The sequence below is a fragment of the Megascapheus bottae genome, chromosome 9 (assembly GCF_031878675.1).
Source record: "Megascapheus bottae isolate mThoBot1 chromosome 9, mThoBot2.hap1, whole genome shotgun sequence".
In the NCBI taxonomy this organism is placed as follows: Eukaryota; Metazoa; Chordata; class Mammalia; order Rodentia; family Geomyidae; genus Megascapheus; species Megascapheus bottae.
In genome coordinates this window covers 19,327,416-19,339,484 of record NC_143517.1, presented here as the reverse complement: position 1 = coordinate 19,339,484, position 12,069 = coordinate 19,327,416, and the positions used below count along the sequence as shown (strand labels likewise).

The window sequence follows — 12,069 nt, the reverse complement described above, 5'->3', positions numbered from 1 at the left end:
GTGTGCAAGTGTGTGTGTGTGTGTGTGTGTGTGTGTGTGTGTGTGTGTGTTCTGTTACCTGGGCTTGATCTCAGCTTTGTCTGTTCAGGGCTGGCACTTTACCACTGTGCCATGCCTCCAGTCTAAGTTTTTGCTGGACATAGATACTCATGGTCCTTTGTTTGAGGCTGTCTTTGAACTGTGAACCTCAAGTGAACCTCAAGTATTGGTCTCCTGAGTAGGTAGGATTATAGGCATGAGACAATGGTGCTCAAAAATAATGATTTTTTTTTTTAAGTTTTAGCAGCTATAGCAGGAAGAAAAGAAAAAGGGGAAAATGAAACATTTCCTGCTCCCTATGAAGGAAATGAGAGTTAATGATTGTATCTTTAATGAAGTTGTTGCTTTTGCAACTGAGAATGAATGTTTGGCAGCATGTTTTCTTAAATATGTGAAAAGAACATGATACCTAATTGCATATATTTATTTACACTATTTTGTTTCCAATAATTATACACATGAAGAAACTGTAATAGTGACATAGTAAGTAGCAAAGCACATTTCTTGTCACATACATTATCTTCTATAGCTTTTCACCATTCTGTTTTCCTTGTACCGTGTCATAATGCAGGTTAATAGAAAAAGGCAATAGAATCTCTCATTTTTATGTAGCCTATCTATGAAAAAAGTAAGCGCTGTGAAAACTGAGGGCAGACAAAAATAGAAATTCTTGTCCTATAGAATGTATATTCTTTTGATTTTTCTTATATTCTTTTATATTTAGTTATTTTTTGTACTGTCTTGGCTGCTGTCCCTGAGCTTCTTTGTAGCTCAAAGGCTAGCACTCTATTACTTGAGTCACAGCTCCACTTCCAGTCTTCTGGTAGTTTACTGGAGGTAAGGGTCTCAGACTTTCTTGTCCAGGCTGGCTTTGAACCACAATCCTCAGATCTCAGCCTCCCCAGTAACTAGTGTGAGCCATGACCACCTGGCTTGAGTTTTCCTATATTTTTAAATACATAATTTATCATTTTCTTCTTTACTATTTCATGTTGTATTTATGATTCTGTTGATACTTCTTTTTAGTTTTCTTTTACCTCACTCATTTATCTATGATCTGTTAAGTCTGTTTTTACTAAATTTCCTCCCTTTTTATGATTTACACTTATAATTTCCTTCCCTTTTATGATTTGCACTTACATTTTTTCATTTTTGGATCATTCTGTCTTGATAATATACTTAGTTATTATATTTTTGCCTTCTTTTACTTTTGTGTCATTAAATCAACTTTACTGCTCAAGACTAACCACTCTAACCCTATACCATTCTACCAGTCTAACGCTCTACCACTTGAGCCATATTATCACTTCTAGTTTTTTGAGTGGTTAATTTGAGATAAGTCTCCTATGGGGAGACTCAGCCCCCTGAGTAGCTGGGATTATAGGTATGAGCCACCAGCTCCCAACACTTTGCCTTTTGTATTTTTTTTGGTGGGGGTTGGGGGGTGGGGAAGTTATGGGTTTTGAATTCTGGGCCTGGGCGCTGTCCCTGAGCTCTTCAGCTCAAGACTAGTACCCTAACCCTAGAGCCACAGCCCCACTTTCTGTTTTCTAGTTGTTAATTGGAGATAAGTCTCAGGGTGATCCTCAGATCTCAGCCTCCTGAGTAGCTGGGATTACAGGCGTGAGCCACTGTGCCTGGCTGCCTTTTGCACTTTAAAAAATCTCTTTATTTTATAGGATGACAGTGATAATTTATGAGTAATTATAGGTAGCTTTAATAAAAAAATATCCTGTGGTCTCACCAAAGTCTTAGTTTCTTCATTATATGTGAACAAGGCATCATCACATGAGGTGAAGAGGGGGCAAGGACTGGATGAGACACTGTACTCAACCCCCAGGCATGGTTTTGCTTTCTACAGTGTTAGTTTCTTGTGGTGAAGGGTGATCTGAAACTAGAGTCTTCCTGAAGTAAGCAATTCATAAGCTTTTAATGTTTGCCATCCTGTGTAGCAGATAGACATCTCATATTGGTCTGATCTGCTCCACCCTGGATATGAATCTTTCTAATGTTTGAAATATCTGTGTAGTATGTGCTTCTCATCTGTTATTTGGTAGCCTTTTCAGGTGTCCACTGTAGTTTTGGAATATATTCCCTGTGGCTAAAGAGGGATAAATGTATTGATTACAATTCATAAATCCAATTCAACAATGAATCTTATGCAACTCCTTGTCAGGGACTTTAGCTTACAAAGATTAAGCTAAGGTCCCTGGGCTCTGAGCAACTTATAGTCTCATGAAAGAAAAAAGGGGATCATATAAAGAACTTCAGCTCAGGAGGGAGCCTAGAGACCAGAAGTTACATTTCTCCAGGATTATCACAACTGAGTAGCAGCTGTCAGATTTTCAGTATTTATTTATTTATTTTGCAGGAACAGTCCTGTATCTTGAGCACATAGTAAGAAATTTTGTTGAGTAATACAGCAATGCAATGGGGAGTCGTCTGTTTGCACAGACATCATAGGTAGTTTTTGAAACTGTGAAATCTACTATGGCATAGGACTGATGGACTCTGGACTTTTACCAAAAATGGGTTGGGGAGAAAGCAGGAAGAATCTTTTCCTAACTTCTGATAATGTGCAGTTGGAAGTAAGAATGAAAATTTGAGTTTAGAAATGGGATAGATGTCACATAAATAGCATTTAATTTGGAAGAATGAAAATTTGAGTTTAGAAATGGGATAGATGTCACATAAATAGCATTTAATTGTAAGAATATTAATGGAAGATGAAGGGCCATAAAACTCCATTTGTTCATGCCTGTAATCCTAGCTACTTAGGAGGCTGAGATCCAAGGATCCCTTCAAAGCCTGCCAGGGAAGGAAAGACTGTGAGACTTTTGTCTCCAATTAACCACCATAAAACCGGAAGTGGTGCTGTGGCTCACAGGTGCAAAGCACTAGCTTTGAGCTGCAAAAGTTCAGACAGTTAACCAAGTCCTGAGTTCAAGTCTCATGACCAACGAAGAAAAAAAAACCTCTCAATTTTCTGTTTCCTCTGTCAAGTTTTGGGAATACTTTGTGTTTTTAGGGAGCACATTCCATCTAAATTAAAAAAAAAATTGAAAATTGGCCAGGAGTTTGGCCTAGTGGTAGAGTGCTTGCCTAGCATACAGGAAGACCCTGGTTCAATCCCTTGGTACCATATACATCGAAGCCAGAAGTGTTGCTGTGGCTCAGATGGTAGAGCTCTTGAGAAAGCCCAAGGACAGTGCTCAGGCGCTGAGTTCAAGGCCCAGGACTGGCAAAAACAAAAACAAATTGAAAATTGACTTAATATACTGCCTACTGATTTGCCTTCTATTCTCCCAGTGCTAACATATTATAGCCTTCTAAACATTTTTGCATCATATTCAGGCACTTTCCCCCTTTACTCAAACGAAATTGGTGCCATTCCCACAAACTAGAGGTTGTAAAGGCTATGAAAGGTCTGTGCTTTGGAGTTCACTAGACATGGGCTCTTACCTTCTCCTTGCTTGACATGTACATGACCCTACAAAAAGTACTTCATGCTTTGCATGTGTGAATGTGTGTGAGGAGTAGAAAAATAACAGTTGTTTTTAATTGGAGATAAGTGTCCTATGGACTTTTTGTGCCTGGGCTTTTTAAACCAAGATCTTCAGATCTCAGCCTCCTGAGTAGCTAGGATTACAGGTGTGAGCCATGGGCCCTGAGGCAATTACTTTTACGAAGGCTTCTGGTTAAAACTTGTATATAAATTGCAACACTGTGCCAGACAAATAGTAAGTGCTCAGTAAACACTATTTTTGTCGGTAGTGACAGTGACCTTTCTCGTTGTAAGAAGAAAAATAAGGAATATGTTTCTTTCATCGTTTGAGAAATTGTGGTTACACAAGTGCTGCTCATTTTTCCTTCAATTCATTATACCTAAACTGGGAACAACAGCAACAAAAAAAGGCACCCCAAACTTGCTTTTCTACAGTGTTTGCTTTTCTACAGTACTAATATTTAAAGGGGAGCTCTAGAATTGTTTTGTGTCTCCAATTCTTCGCTGAGGTTGGGAGTGAACTTCCTGATTAAAAAAGAAAAACAACACACGTTTGCGTCCTTAAGGCGAGGGGGAAATTACTCAGGCCAGGTTAGGCTTGAATGTAAACCCCGTGTGCAGCCTTTGCTTCAGCAAGCCGTGGCTGGGCGGCACCCCGTTGAATCTCCTGGCCCACGGTCGCGCACCCCCCCCCATCCCCTCCTAAGGGTGAAGCGTGCCGTCGGGGGCGCCGCAGCTGGACCGGGCGTGAGTGTGCACGCGGGTGTGCGCGCGCCAGGTGCGCCCGAGGGGCGCGTGGTGCCGGCAGAGGGGAGCCCGGTTCCGAGCGCGGGGCTGGAGAATCCTTTCGGGGTGGCCAGCTTGACACTTGGATCTCCCCGATCACCGTCTCGGGGCGCCCTCCCCGTGGTGTGCGAACTCACCGTCCCCGGTCCGTGCCACTTGCTAGCTTTCTTTTTTGGCACTGCCCTTTGCCCTCGCATGGAGTCCTGTTTACTTTGCCTGCACTTCCCAGTCACCCCGGGGTCTCCCTCGCTCGGCCACACTCACCCCGCTGAACCTCCCATCCCGCTCCCCAGCCTCCCCCGGCGGGAACCACCCCCTGCCCCCCACCCCCGCAGGCGGAGATGCTGCGGACCCCGCCTGAGGGCCCCGCATCTCCCCGGAGCAGCCGCGGGCCACCTTTGCTCCCCGGTCGGGGGCGCGGGCGGCAAGTTTCCGCCCCGTGCTCACGGCGGTGACAGGGCTCGGCGGCCGGGGCCCGGAGCGGTGGGAGGGACCGGCCGGCTCCGCGCCCCCTCCCCTGCTCGCGAGCTCGCGCGGTCTGTGTCTCTCCGCAAGTGCGGAGACGCCGAGGAGGCGGCGGCGGCGGCGGCAGTGGAGGAGGAGGCGGAGGGTTGGGGGAGGATCTCCATTGAAATAAACAACCAGGCAGCAGTTATTAACACGGGAACATGGCGGCCACAGCTTCAGCCCCAGCCTGGGCGGCGAAGGTCAGCGCCGACGGCAGCCGGCACCTGACGGCGTGACCGACCGTGAGCCGGTAACCGCGCCTTCCCCGGGGGCCACGAGGGCGGGCGGGAGGCGGGGGGCGCCGCGTCCCCACCCCCGGGCCGAGACTGCCCTTCCTGCGCGCAGCCCGGCGGCGCCGTGCGCGCTGTTGTGTGCGGGCAGCGCTGCCCGGAGCCAAGCGTGCGGAGGACGGGGAGTTGCGGCGGCGGCGGCGTTGAGGAGCTCGGGGAGTTGGGGTTTGGGGAGGGTGTGTGGGGCGGGGAGGGCGGGAAGCGGCGGGGAGACGCGGAGTCCCCGGGAGAGAAAGGAGGCGCTCCAGCCTCTGGCGGGGACGAGTCCCGGAGCGCGAGGCGGGCGGAGGCTGCGAGCCCCGGCGCGGGCGCGGAGGTGAGCGGCGAGGCGCGGCGGGGAGGCCGGGGACGGCGGGTGCGGCCCCCCGCCCCGAGGAGCGAGTCCCTGCCACCCGGCGGGGTCGGCGCGGGGCGGGCGCGGGCCGCGGTTCCAGCCGCCCTCGGGGGGTAGCGCGGGGAAGGTGAATCCCGAGGTGGTGCATTCTTTTCACGGACGCGCCGAGTGGCTGCAGCGCGGGGTGGGAGCCGGGCGTCGGAGCAGCGCTCGGGAAGTGTCGGGGGTGTGTGTGAAGGTGAAGCGGAGCGTCAGGGGCGGCCGGCGGGCCGGGGAGCGGGGAGGGGGGGAGGAGGAGGGCGGAGGACGAGGGGGCCGCAGCCCGCCGGGCCCGTGTCAGCGCCCGGGGCGGGGGGCGAGGGGCGCCGCAGGCGGGCGGATGGGAAGGAGCGGCGGCGGGCGGGGCGGCGGCGCGCTGGGGCCGCGCAGGCCGAGCCGGGCCGCGGTGGGGGCGGGGAGCCGGGGGCCGGGCCGCCGCGGCGCCGCCGAGCTGGGCTCGCCCCTGACTTAACTTTCTGGGTGCGGGCGTGTGTGCCGGAGGCGCGCTGGGGCCGGGGCCGGGGGCGGGAGGCGGGCCGGGAGGTTCCGGGTTGGCTCGCCAGCGCCCCCTTTTCTCTCCCCCTTCTCGCCGCCCCTGAAGGGACAGGCCCGGGGATGGGGTGTGGGTGGGGGGGGCGAGAAGCAGGAGCTCCCCCCGCCCCAAGCCGCCTCACTACGGTCACGCCTGAGCCCGATCCGCACCCCTGGACCTCGGAGGCCGCGGGGGATCGGGGCCAGGGTCGTGGCTGCGGGCGGAGCTCCCGCCCCCCGCCCCTCCGGGGAGTCCCGGAGGCGCCTCTTCCGAGCTGGGGGTGGGTCGGTCCCTGTTTCCATGGTCCCTCCCTCTTTCCCCTCCCCCTAGTGGTTTCCGGGGCCTGCGGGACCGGGGGGCGGGAATCGGGAACCAGAGCGTCTTCTGCGGCCCCGACTTGGGCCAGGCCTAATGCCTGCGGGTCCGTCACCGGTAGGGGAAACTTTCCTAAACGTGAGACCGAGCCCGAACGCCCTCCTCCGCCACCTCGTCCTCTAATCCTACTCCCAGTCCACCTCCTCCAACGCCTTCCCCTCCCACCGACCCGAATCTTGCTGGGTCTGACGGATGGGGCAGTGAGCCAATCGGAGGCGGGGAACTGACCTGCCGGGTGTCGGTAAGCCAATGGTGGGGACCGGAGGAAGAGGGGGGCGGGGTTTCTTCGAGCCAGTTACAGCAGAGTTGCACGCGGGGCGGGGGAGTCATGGAGACGCCGAGAGCTTTCTACTCTCGTTCCTCCCAAGTCCTCCCTCTCCCTGTCCGTCGGGTTGTGTCACCGGTGGTCTGGGTTTGGGGAGAGATGTGGAGGGAGTCGCGCTACCGTATGTGTCTCGTGCCCCGTCGGAGGCGTTGTGTGGGACGCGTCGAAGTCTAAAGCCACTTGAGGAGGTGGCTGGGACTCCCGAGGCCCGGTCGGTTCTAAAATGGCATATGTCGTCGTGATGGTGATCGTGAGCCTCCGTGGCAGGCTTGGGCGCCCGGGCTCCCGGGACCCGCCCGTTCATCCCCGTGTCAGCTCTGCTGCGACACCCGGACAATGAAATTCTCAGGGCACCCTGAGCATGGAGGCAGAGGGTGGCCTTCCGTCAACTGCCGACGGGGCTTCGTTAAGCATCATTGTTTGTCGTGGCCTCCCCGGTTCCTTGTTCAGTTGGACCTCCGGTTCCCGAAGTGCACTTGGAAAGGGAGGCATTTGGGGGATGACAGTAAAAAAAAAAAAAAAAAAGTTGAGATTTATGGTATGATGACCCCCCCCCCCCACTCCTCTAGTAAACAAAATGAAGTTCGGAACACTAGCCTCACGGAAACATTGAGCCTTTGGGTATTTCTGGAGCGAAAAGCGAGTGGAAGAATTGTCCACAGAAAAACACGGAGTAAGACGTAGTTTTGCCAGACTACTCCCACACAAAAGGTTCTTAAAAATAACGTCAGTGCTGCTTCTTCTGAAACGCGTACTGAATGGGAACCGCGTGTGGAGACTTTGTTTATAGGCGGTCGGGGGACATCTTTGGTGGTTTTTTACTGCCGGACTGGGTCAGTGAAGTGACTTGGCCGGTTGACTCTGGGGAGCCCAGAGGGTAGATTGGTGGCGCTCTCTGAGGATCACAGGTTGCTCTGCTGAATGAGCCAGCCCTACCCAAGACAGCAGCTGCCTCTGCTGCGCTTTCTGTGTGCGGGCTTTTCTCCTCTTTGTTGATGGGATGAGCATTTCTTTTTCCCAACTGGGATCTGTAGCATCTTGGGGAGTTAAAAAAAAAAAAAAAGGAATAGTGTTTGAAAACGAGTCCATTCATTCGGGGAACAAGCATCTCCTGAATTTCTAGTGGGAATTTTTAAAAGGTATATTTTATGGGCATGGCATTGTGTTATTTATATCAGGTTCTCAAGATTTTTTTTTTAATGAATATTAAGTTACTAAGCAAGAAGGCTGCACTTTAAGCTCCAGCATTCTGTTTTCAAATTTAGAATTCGAATACTCAACCCAGTATAATTTGAAATGTTCAATGCATATATTAATTGCATCCACTTGCTGTAGTTCTTTAAGTTATTCTGGTGATAGATTCTAAACGGGGAGGGTGCAGTAGTTATTTAGGTCAACAGAAGTAGGTAGAATTGTAAGTTAAACAGCATTCAAAGTTTGACAACATTCACTCCCTGATCATTAAGTTACTGATGGCCTTTATGATGCACATCCTTTCTTCTCTCCTGTTTGCTTAAAAGTTCTTGAAAAATATCATCCGGGTTTTGGTGGCAGAGAGTAAGTCCTCTAATGCCTGGTTAGGAGAGAAAAATTTCTCAAGTCTATGGATACTTCTCACTATGTGCATGTCAGCTGTGATTTCACTGGGTCGTCCCAGATTGGGTTTGAACCTTCTTCTTGAGAATTTCCATCTTAAAAAAGTATTCTTTGACTATTAGATGTCAAAGCACCTAACAAAATAGAGAAGTGAGCTTAGGAACTGGATGTTTTTGGGTAGACATTTTTTTTAAACCATTATTTGAATATAATTTAGGTGCCTTTGGCTCAGTATTAGAAAGTATTTTATTGGGTTTTGGTTTTAGTGGAGATAGGGGTCATGGTTTTTTTTTTTTTTTTTTTTTTGGTCCTGGACTTGAGCTCAGGGCCTGAGCACTGTCCTTGGACTTTCTCAAGGCTAGCACTCTACCACTTGAGCCTCAGCACCACTTCCAGCTTTTTTCTATGTATGTGGTACGCAGGAATCGAACCCCGGTCTTTGTGCATGCTAGGCAAGCACTCTACCACTAGGACAGACTCCCAGCCCAGCTGGTAATGTTCTTTTTCTATAGTTTTGTCTTGTTGAAGCTGTCCAAATCTCTGTGAGCAAATTTCCATTATTCATCCTCTAGACTTAAGAATTCAGTACTCAGCTGGCCCAACTTACATCAGATTGAAATGGGATCCATAAGTTGATAGCTTGGCTCTCTAAGAAAACATTCTATTGTATTGTATTTAAAACCAGTTCTTTTTAGTTGTCCTTACTGTGTTGAGTAGAAACAATAAGAAGTGGTCTCTTTAAGCAATTTTCCTAGAAGATTAAGTCTCTAAAATACACAAATATGCCTTTTTTTAAATCATTATTGTGCCATGATTGAAATTGTTTAAAACTATAATATTTAGCTGTTTTCACAAAACTGCTATTTAAGAAGTTATTTTTAAATATTTTGTGTTTATAGTTTTGGATGGCACTGTTATTGAGTGCTTTATTTTTTTGTGGGTTGTGGGGCTTGAACTCTGGGGCTGGGTGCTGTCCCTGAGCTCTTCAGCTCAAGGCTTCTGCCCTACCTCTTGAGCCTCAGCCCCACTTTCCATTTTCTAGTGGTTAATTAGAGGCAAGAGTCACTTGGTCTTTAGTGCCCCGGTGAACTGGCATCCTCAGATCTCAACCTCTTATAGCTGGAATTACAGGTGTGAGCCACCATCCCGTGCTTTGATTTTAACTGAAGAGAACTGGAGAGAGAAAGTCAGTGTTTTAAGGCATTAGTCTTTTAGTGTAGTAACATTAGCAATCAAGGACTTTTACCCCAACTGAAATAATACTGTATTTACATTACTACATTTACTATATTTACAAACAGGAAAACAGCTGTTTTTTTAGCCTTTGCCTCTCAAGTTCATTTTAATTTCTGTGCCTTTTAGAAAAGATGTTCTTAGTATTTGTTTTTCATTTTTTTTTTGTTTTTCATTTTTAAAGACTTCTAGTCTGTCTTAGGAATTGCATGTCACTATTACTCAATTGAGACGACATATTCTAGTTGATAATTTCAAGATAGAAGTGAGGAGGTAACTTCTGTGAGTATTTTTGGAAGATTGTGTAGTTTTTCTAGCTGTATTAAACTGATTATGCATAGAAATGAAAATGTTTAAAGGTAAACTTCTACTTTGGAGGTCACTAAACTTAAAAGTCTAGATGTTGGCAGATAGAAAATAATACTTTTGGTTTTGAGGGCAAAGATTTTACGTGTTTACCCATGAAATGGTGATCATTGACCACATTTCTGGCTTCTTCTGGCTGTGATGACATAATGCAATTGTGGAAATGTGGATTCTTGGACAATGTTCAGTTGGTTCCCTGATTGGAAATTTCTAGAGAACTAAATGAGCTGGAACCCTTTGGTAGTGTTTTACTTAGCTGCTTTTGAGACATTTGGATACACAGTCACACTTTTAAGTAATGCAAGGAGGTCCTTGCACATAGATGTTACTAACAACTAGTACCAAATACTGCAAATCTAGCTGTGGAAGAGGGAATGGAAAGTGGATAGCAATTTTCCCCTTCCACTCTCTTCCCTTCTCTTTGCTTTGCTTTCCCTCCCCTTCTCATTCCCGCCTTTCCCTTATACTTCCTTCCTTTCCTTCCCTTTCTTTACAGTGTGAAGTTGGAAAGGAAGATGTTTGCCTCAATTGCAACTTGCTTTGGTATTTAAAATCTATTCTTTTATGTGTGTATATAATTTTGGTTATGAAATGTCAACAAATTCTGCTTTGATTTAGGATGGGTTTATCTTTTTTCTTGAAAATAGGATTATAATGTTCATAATATACAGTTGTTAACTGTTCCCTTGACTGATTAGCTTATAATTAACTAGATTTCCTTTAATAAAAGTACAGATAATTTCAGATTAGTTGTTTGATTTCCTCTGAAATTGAATTGGGCCCTCTGTCCAAAAGTGCCTTGTGGCATGTGTCTGTGGAGGCACAGCCTGTGAGTTGCATTATTGCTGCTTTGGAGCTTTGTATGCTGTGCCCCAGCACCCTAGCTTTCTGAGGGAATACTCCTGTGTGCACGGCTTTGCACAGGTGGCTTCACCATGGTCGCCCATTTTCCTAGATGTAGCTCAGTGTTGATCTTGACAAAAATGTCTTGTGTTGGGAGAATAATGGGAATAACAACATAATGACAATAGCAACTATCATTGAGTGCCAGCAGCATCAATGTTGTCTTGGCATGGGCTCCATTCTTGTCACTAACACGAAAGTAGGCGTTTACCTTGATGTTCCAGGGGATTAACGTTTAAAGGGGTTAAGACGACCATGTCTCTGGGCAAAAGTTTAGGAGAGCGGAAAATGAACCCTGATCAGTGAGTGAGGAAATGGTAAGTCTGAGAAGGTCTTATTAGGAATGTGATAAAGCAAGAGTTTGTGGCACTTTTATAAGGTTTTCAGTCTAGTTTATAAAGAAGTAGAGTAGATTGTTTTGAATAGTTCTAGTCCTGCAAGTTATGTCAGCAGGTATCTGTTGTCTCACAGGCTTGTTTCAGGATGAATGAGTACCTTGCCAGAAGTTCAAATGTGTAAGTCGTCTCAGGCTTTTTTAGTCTTTACCCAGATTTTAACAGTTCTCAATATTGCCGAGTTTTTTTTTTTTTTTTTTTTTGCCAGTCTTGGGTTGGGCTCAGGGCATGAGCCCTGTCCTTGGACTTTTCTCAAGGCTAGAGCTCTACCACTTGAGCCTCAGCACCACTTCCGGCTTTTTTTCTGTGTATGTGGTACCGAGGAATCGAACCCGGGTCTTCGTGCATGCTAGGCAAGCACTCTACCACTAGGCCAAACTCCCGGCCCTGCCGAGTTCTTTTAACTTTACAGAAGAACTATAATAAAGTAAAATAGTTGATACAGAAGAACTATAGTAAAGGAAAATAGTTAACATTTATTGTTTACTAAAAACCTAGTGTAGAGTCCAGGTGCATTTATAGTCTTCTCCATGTAGTACCATGAAATAGTTCTGGTAGCAACTTTCTTCTAGGCTCTAGCTTGAGTTCTTTTAGGTTCCAGTTCAGGCAACAGAGGTATAGAGCCTTCAAATAACTTGCCAAATGTTGTACAGTTAGACTATTGAAGGGGAATTTGAATCCAGGCAGCCCTGTTGTCTTAAGTTCTGGCTCCTTAGCCAGAGTTCTGTTTTTTTTTTTTTTTTTGCCCATCCTGGGCTTGAGCTTAGGGCCAGAGCACTGTCCTTGGACTTTCTCAAGGTTAGAGCTCTACCACTTGAGCCTCAGCACCACTTCCGGCTCTTTC

At 47.5% G+C, this 12,069-nt stretch overlaps 1 protein-coding gene across 3 annotated transcripts in view; it reads left to right on the top strand.

Annotated features, from left to right (window-relative positions):
- Positions 1-4,952: 4,952 nt before the first annotated feature.
- Ncoa2 (nuclear receptor coactivator 2) overlaps positions 4,953-12,069 on the top strand; it is a 255,666-nt gene continuing 248,549 nt past the window's right edge. For 2 of the 3 annotated variants that reach the window (XM_090338932.1, XM_090338930.1), the window contains exon 1: positions 5,341-5,443. The gene's annotated coding sequence lies outside the window, so the exon portion shown is untranslated. Of the gene's footprint in view, positions 5,088-5,340; positions 5,444-12,069 lie in introns of those variants that run through there. The other variant, XM_090338929.1, reaches the window with a different exon arrangement.